Source organism: Hyla sarda, chromosome 4, assembly GCF_029499605.1.
Source record: "Hyla sarda isolate aHylSar1 chromosome 4, aHylSar1.hap1, whole genome shotgun sequence".
NCBI lineage: Eukaryota > Metazoa > Chordata > Amphibia > Anura > Hylidae > Hyla > Hyla sarda.
The window spans coordinates 337,999,188-338,007,705 of NC_079192.1; positions in this window are offsets into that span (position 1 = coordinate 337,999,188).

Sequence of the window (8,518 nt, forward strand, 5' to 3'; positions counted from 1 at the left end):
GCTGTATTCCTGTGTGGTAGTCTACCTTGATGACATCCTCATTTACTCCTCCAACCTTGAGGAACATCGCCTTCATGTCCATCAAGTGCTTCAGCGACTACACCAAAATCATCTTTATGCCAAAATTGAGAAATGTCTATTTGAACGCAGCAGTCTCCCCTTCCTGGGATACATTGTGTCCGGTCAAGGTCTTCAAATGGACCCTGATAAGCTATCAGCGGTAGTAGATTGGCCTCGTCCCACTGGCCTACGAGCTATTCAAAGATTTCTCGGATTTGCAAATTATTATCGTCAATTTATTCCCCACTTCTCCACCATCATTGCTCCTATTGTAGCACTGACTAAGAAAAATGCTAATTCGAAATCCTGGCCGCCACAGGCGGAGGAAGTCTTTAACCACCTCAAAGCCCTTCTTCTGCTCTGCTCCAGTCTTCTCCAGACCAGATCCTCTGAAGCCCTTCTTTCTTGAGGTTGACGCCTCCTCAGTTGGAGTCGGAGCTGTTCTCCTACAAAAATCCGCTAAAGGAAAAAACATCACTTGCGGATTTTTCTCCAAAACCTTTTCTCCTCCTGAAAAAAATTATTCCATAGGAGACCGTGAACTATTGGCTATTAAGTTAGCACTTGAGGAGTGGAGACATCTTCTGGAAGGATCCCTTCATCCCATCACCATCTATACTGATCACAAAAATTTGTCTTATCTTCAATCCGCCCAGCGGCTGAATCCTCGCCAGGCTAGACGGTCGTTGTTTTTTGCCCGTTTCAACTTTCAAATCCATTTTCGTCCCGCAGACAAGAATGTCAGGGCTGATGCTCTATCATGTACCACCGATGCCTCAGAAGCCTAGACCCTTCTTCAGCACATCATCCCCCCCTGAGTATCTGATCTCTTCTGTTCATGCATCTTTGGTGTCTATTCCTCCAGGAAAAACGTATGTTCCTCCACGTCTTCGCCTCCGGATCCTCAAATGGGGCCATTCCTCCCTTCTGGCTGGTCACGCTGGAATCAAAAAATCTTTACAGTTGATTGCCAGACACTATTGGTGGTCCTCCCTGGAAAAGGATGTGACCGATTTCGTACGAGCCTGTACAGTGTGTTCATGTGACAAGACCCCATGCCAGAAGCCTGCTGGTCTTCTCCTTCCTCTGCTGGTGCCTGAACAACCTTGGCCCACATAGCCATGGACTTCATCACTGACCTTCCTTTATTCCATGGCAACACTGTCATCTGGGTGGTCGTTGACCGTTTTTCCAAAATGGCTCATTTTATTCCGCTTCCTGGCCTTTCTTCTGCACCACAATTGGCGAAGCAATTTTTTCTGCAGATTTTTCATCTTCACGGGCTTCCCACGCATATCGTCTTGGATAGAGGCGTTCAATTTATGTCTAAATTTTGGAGAGCTCTCTGCAATCAATTAAAGATCAAATTAAATTTCTCTTCCTCCTATCACCCCCAATCCAATGGACAAGTGGAAAGAGTGAACCAGATTCTTGGTGACTACTTGCGACATTTTGTCTCCTCCCACCAATATGATTGGGTCGACCTTCTGCCCTGGGCTGAATTCTCATACAATTTCAAAAATTCTGAATCTTCCGCCAAATCTCAATTTTTTGTGGTGTACGGCCGTCACCCGCTTCCCCCCTCCCCATTCCCACTTCTTCTGGAGTTCCTGCTGTGGATGAATTAACCCGGGACTTCTCCTCTATCTGGAAGGAAACTCAAAAGTCGCTCTTACTGGCCTCTTCTCGTATGAAAAGACATGCGGATAAAAAGAGAAGAACTCCTCCTGTCTTTGTCCCTGGTGACAAAGTGTGGCTCTCTGCCAAATACATACGGTTTCGTGTCCCTAGCTACAAGTTGGGTCCTCGTTACCTCGGGCCATTTAAAATCAAAAACCAAATCAATTCTGTCTCCTACAAGCTCCACCTTCCTTCTTCTCTTCATATTCCTAACTCTTTCCATGTCTCCCTTCTCAAAACTCTCATACTTAACCGTTATTCCCCCAAGGTCACCGCTTCTGCTCCTGTCAATGGGTCCTCTGATGTCTTCTCGGTGAAAGACATCCTCGCCTTCAAGGTCGTCTGAGGTAAAAAAAATTAATTCTTGTGGATTGGGAGAATTGTGGACCCGAAGAGAGGTCTTGGGAACCCGAGGCTAATATCCTTGACAAGGAACTCATTGGTAAATTCTGGGGTTCCAAAAAGAGGGGGAGACCTAAGGGGGGATACTGTAACACTGAGCACTCCAGGTCCCGCTTCTTCCCCGGAGCGCTCACGGGTCGCATCCCGTGTCACTCACTGGCCCTGTCCTCCTGCTCAGTCCCGGCACGCGCGGCCCCGCTGGGTCTATCAGATTTATAGGGCCAGTGCACCATTAATTGGTGCCTGGCCCAATTAGTTCCAATCACTCCCTACACTATAAATAACCACTTCCACTTCCTGTCCTTGCCGGATCTTGTTGCCTAGTGCCCTGAGAAAGTTTTCTGTGTGTTTCCAAGCCTGTGTATCCAGACCTTTGCCGTTGCCCCGACTTCGGACTTTTGCCGCCTGCCTTGACCTTTTGCTAAGTCCGACCTTGCCCTCGCCTTATTCTTGTGTACTACGCCTATCTCAGCTGTTAGTGAGGTTGAGTCGCTATCGGGGGATACGACCTGGGAATTACCGCCGCAGCAAGTCCATCCCGCCTTGCGGCGGGCTCTGGTGAAAACCAGTAACTTCTTAGAACTGGTCCCCTGGTACGGCCCACGCCATCGCCTCACTAACACAGAGGATCCACTACCCACTTCCAATCCGGTTCCTGACAATTACTTAATTCCTTTAGAACACGGGCGGTGGAACACGGGGGTGAAAGCCATCTGGACCTCGTGATATGTCTATTTAGATTTTTTGTAGGTGGCACTGTGCTTCTTCCTGGGTTGGACAGGTGACCTGTACTGGGGAGTTTACCTTATCTTGCTGTACTTCACCTAGCATTTCATTTTTCTCAGTGAATACAGTGGAGAAGAATTTGTTTAATATATTTGCTTTTTCCTGATCCCCGTTTATAATTTATTCCTCATCATTTTTTAAAGGGCCTACACTTTCATTTTTGACCTTTTTGCTATTAATATAGTTAAATAACATTTTGGGGTTAGTTTTACTTTCTTTGGCAATGAGTCTTTCTGTCTCTATTTTTGTGGCTTTTATCAGTTTTTTACATTTATATTTTACATTTTCCTCTATAGCTTTTTAATGCTTCTTCACTGTTGTCCTCTTTTAGTAGTTTAAATGCTTTATTTTTGTAATTTTCTGCCCCTTAACGTTTTTATTCATCCATATTGGTTTTCTTTTATTTCTGACCCTTTTATTCCCATAAGGTATATACATCTTACAGTGAGAATTTAATATATTTTTAAACGTCTCCCATTTAGTGTCAGTATTCTTAGTGTCAGTATTATCCCATTTAATATTGTTAAGGGCTTCTCTTTGTTGGTCAAACTTTGCCTTCTTAAAATTCATTGTTTTTGTGGCCCCTCACAAGATTCATTTATTGAAGAACAAGGTATAATGTATTATATTATGATCACTATTTCCTAGGTATCATTCAGGTATCATTCTACTTGCACATTAGTTACTCTGTCAGGTCTGTTGGTTAATATTAAAGGGGCACTCCGGTGGAAAACTTTTTTTTTTTTAAACAGATTTGTAAATTACTTCTATTAAAAAAATCTTAATCCTTCCAGTACATATTAGTTGCTGAATACTAGAGAGGAAATGCTTTTCTTTTTGGAACACAGAGCTCTCTGCTGACATCATGACCACAGTGCTCTCTGCTGATATCTCTGTCCATTTTAGGAACTGTCCAGAGCAGCATATGTTTTCTATGGGGATTTTATCCTACTCTGGACAGTTCTTAAAATGGACAGAGGTGTCAGCAGGGAGCACTGTGGTCATGATGTCAGCAGAGAGCTCTGTGTTCCAAAAAGATAATAATTTCCTCTGTAGTATTCAGCAGCTAATAAGTACTGGAAGGATTAAGATTTTTTAATAGAAGTAATTTACAAATCTAGCCCTAGTGTTTCTACCTTAATCCCCAGGATTATATCATAGATCACCAACTGCTCTTTAGAGCCTGATACGGACTATCTGCCAACACAGAGACTGCAATCACTGGCCAGCATTCAAACTTAGCACCTTTTTTCTTTCTCCTGAGCGCGCTCAGCACCACTCTGCCTCACACAGGATTGGAGCCGAACCAACGAGGACGCCGAACCCCCTCACCACTGCGAATACGCTCCTGCTCCTGTGAGCTCGCTGGGTGAGACGGTCTGCCTGACAAGCAGCCGCCCCACACAGATGGAAGTGTCGGCAGTAGTGCGAGCAAAGAAGACATTGCACCAGGCTGTTGCCCAGCTGGACAGGGTGAGAGGGACATAGTCCCACCGCTATTTCTTCACAGGATCCTATGGACATAACTGCATAACAGGTACCTGCAGAATATCTTTTTACCTACAGGACTGTACATATTGATACACCATATTGCTGTGCCCTTTTTTTTACAGGATACATACCTTCTGCACTTATTCATCGTACATGTAATGTATTGGAACGGTATTTTCTACATGACCAGTGCAGCCACATATTACTGTGCCTCATATTACACCGTATATCTGTGTTGACAGTTTTTGCACCTGAATGTCTATGCATATCCATGAACTTTGATCTATAGGACATTATATTCACCATCTGGGGATTCAGAATTGACATTTAATTTTTGCATATTTTTTGCACATTTTATTTATTTATTTATATCGAATTTATCCTATTTATTATATCTTATTTTTCATTTTTGGAGGGGAATCGCAAGGGCCCTGCATTACCCCCCTCCAGCTCACATCTACCCTTTTTGTATTTTCTCAAATTTTTTTCAATCAATTCATATAATTTTTACTCTATGGTCTAATCTGTCTTTTTTGCTCACCTCTATTATCTGATTACTACCTCTTCTCATTTCCCCTCTCCTCTCCCTCCTCCTCTTCGCCCGCCCCCCCCCCTCCCAGCATGCGCAAACAGTGGTCTCGGCATGCTGGGAGTTATAGTTGCGTACCTCCAGCTGTTGCATAGCTACATCTCCCAGCATACCCTTCGGCGATCAGTACATGCTGGGAGTTGAAGTTTTGCAACAGCTGGAGGCACACTGGTTGGAAAATACTGAAGGTTTTGAAGAAACCAGTGTGCCTCCAGCTATTGCAAAAGTACAACTCTCAGCATGCATGGTCTGTCAGTGCATGCTGGGAGTTGTAGTTTTGAAACAGCTGGAGGTTTCCCCTCCCCCCCCCCCCATGTGAATGTACAGGGTACATTCACACGGGCGGGTTTACAGTTAGTTTTCTGCTTCAAGTTTGGGCTGCGGCAAATTTTTCACCGCAGCGCAAACACCTAGCGGGAAACTCACTGTAAACGCCCGCCAGTGTGATTGTACCCTAAAAACACAACACTACACTACACTAACACAAAATAAAGGGTAAAACACTACATATACACCCCCATACACTGTCCCCCCCCCCCCCCCAATAAAAATGAAAAACGTATCGTACAGCAGTGTTTCCAAAACGGAGCCTCAAGCTGTTGCAAAACAACAACTCCCAGCATTTCTGGACAGCCACTGACTGTCCAGGCATGCAGGGAGTTTAGCAACAGCTGGAGGCACGCTGTTTGAAAATCACAGGCATAGAATACACCCTTATGTTCACCCCTATGCAATCCCTATGTAGTCCTCAAATGCGCATGGCACTCTCTCACTTCGGAGCCCAGTCGTATTTCAAGGAAACCGTTTAGGGCCACATATGGGGTATTTTGGTACTCAGGAGAAATTGCACTACACATTTTTGGGGGATTTTTTTCCTTTTACCCCTTTTGAAAAGGAAAAGTTGGGGACTACACCAGCCTGTTAGCGGTAAAAGCAAAAAAAGACCCCCAAAATGTCTAACGCAATTTCTCCTGAGTACGGAAATACCCCATATGTGGACGTAAAATGCTCTGCGGACGCACAACAAGGCTCAGGAGTGAGAGTGCACTATGTACATTTGAGGCCTGAATTGGTGATTTGCACAGAGGTGGCTGATTTTACAGCGGTTCTGACATAAACGCAAAAAAATAAATACCCACAAATGACCCCATTTTGGAAACTACACCCCTCACGGAACATAACAAGGGGTATAGTGAGCCTTAACACCCCACAGGTGTTTGACAAATTTTCATTAAAGTTGGATGGGAAAATGAAAAAAAAAATCGCTAAAATGCTGGTGTTACCTTAAATTTTTCATTTTTACAAGGGGGAATAGGAAAAAAGCCCCCAAAATTTGTAACCCCATTTCTTCTGAGTAGGAACATAGCACATGTGTTGATGTAAAAAGCTCTGCGGGTGCACTGCAATGCTCAGAAGAGAAGGAGCGCCATTGGGATTTTGAAGAGAAAATTTGCACAATCCAAGTTTTAACCTCATAAACCACTAAATTGCCCTCAAAATGTTTCATCAAAAAAAATAAAAAATTAAACGATAAGACCTCTTGGGGTATTTTTTCCAAACATGTGTCATGGGTCACTGAGTCACTATCATCGGGGACTTTTTTATGTTGCCCAACAGGTTAGGGATGGCCACACATCACATTCCCAGAATGATGATTCAGAGCATAGGGTTTGGGGTGGGCATATTTTTCAGTTTTGGCTATGCTCTGGGTCATTATTCTGGGAACATAACCTGTTTTATCATCTTATGTCCCACTGTACCCTCATTTTAGTAATTTACCCCATGCTCCTTGAGGGGGGGTCCCGCTGTTCTGGCTCCATAGACAGCTATGTAAATGCTCAAGGCCCTTGAGTGCTCTTCCGAGACCTGTGTGCACCCGCAGTGCTGTTTACGTCCAGATATGAGGTATGCCCTTACTCCAAAGAAATGTATTTACAAATTTAGGAGATTTAGTGAGATTTTCTCATGATACCATTTGTGAAAAGGAAAAATTTGGCGTAACCCCAGCATTTTTGTGCAAAAAAAATAATTTTTTCCTTTTTACATCCCACTTTAACCCCTTAAGGACTCAGCCCATTTTGGCCTTAAGGACTCAGACAATTTAATTTTTACGTTTTCATTTTTTCCTCCTCGCCTTCTAAAAATCATAACTCTTTTATATTTTCATCCACAGACTAGTTTGAGGGCTTGTTTTTTGCGCGACCAGTTGTCCTTTGTAATGACATCACTCATTATATCATAAAATGTATGGCGCAACCAAAAAACACTATTTTTGTGGGGAAATTAAAACGAAAAACGCAATTTTGCTAATTTTGGAAGGTTTTGTTTTCACGCCGTACAATTTCTGGTAAAAATGACGTATGCTCTTTATTCTGAGGGTCAATACGATTAAAATGATACCCATTATTATATACTTTTATATTATTGTTGCGCTTAAAAAAATCACAAACTTTTTAACCAATTTAGTACGTTTATAATCCCTTTATTTTGATGACCTATAACTTTTTTATTTTTCCGTATAAGCGGCGGTATGGGGGCTCATTTTTTGCGCCATGATCTATACTTTTTTTTGATACCACATTTGTATATAAAAAACTTTTAATACATTTTTTATAATTTTTTTTTTTAATAAAATGTATTAAAAAAGTAGGAATTTTGGACTTTTTAAATTTTTTTTCGTTCACGCCGTTCACCGTACGGGATCATTAACATTTTATTTTAATAGTTCGGACATTTACGCACGCGGCGATACCAAATATGTCTATAAAAAATGTTTTTTACGCTTTTTGGGGGTAAAATAGGAAAAAACGGACGTTTTACTTTTTTATTGGGGGAGGGGATTTTTCACTTTTTTTTTACTTTTACTTTTACATTTTTTTACATTTTTTTTTACACTTGAATAGTCCCCATAGGGGACTATTCATAGCAATACCATGATTGCTAATACTGATCTGTTCTATGTATAGGACATAGAACAGATCAGTATTATCGGTCATCTCCTGCTCTGGTCTGCTCGATCACAGACCAGAGCAGGAGATGCCGGGAGCCGCACGGAGGAAGGTGAGGGGACCTCCGTGCGGCGTTATGAATGATCGGATCCCCGCAGCAGTGCTGCGGGCGATCCGATCGTTCATTTTAATCGCGAACTGTCGCAGATGCCGGGATCTGTATTGATCCCGGCACCTGAGGGGTTAATGGCGGACGCCCGCGAGATCGCGGGCGTCGGCCATTGCCGGCGGGTCCCTGGCTGCGATCAGCAGCCGGGATCAGCCGCGCATGACACGGGCATCGCTCCGATGCCCGCGGTTATGCTTAGGACGTAAATGTACGTCCTGGTGCGTTAAGTACCACCTCACCAGGACGTACATTTACGTCCTGCGTCCTTAAGGGGTTAATTAACATTTATCAAACACCTGTGGGGTGTTAAGGCTCACTGTACCCCTTGTTGTGTTCCTTGGGAGGTGTAGTTTCCAAAATAGTATGCCATGTGTTTTTTTTTTTGCTTTTTTG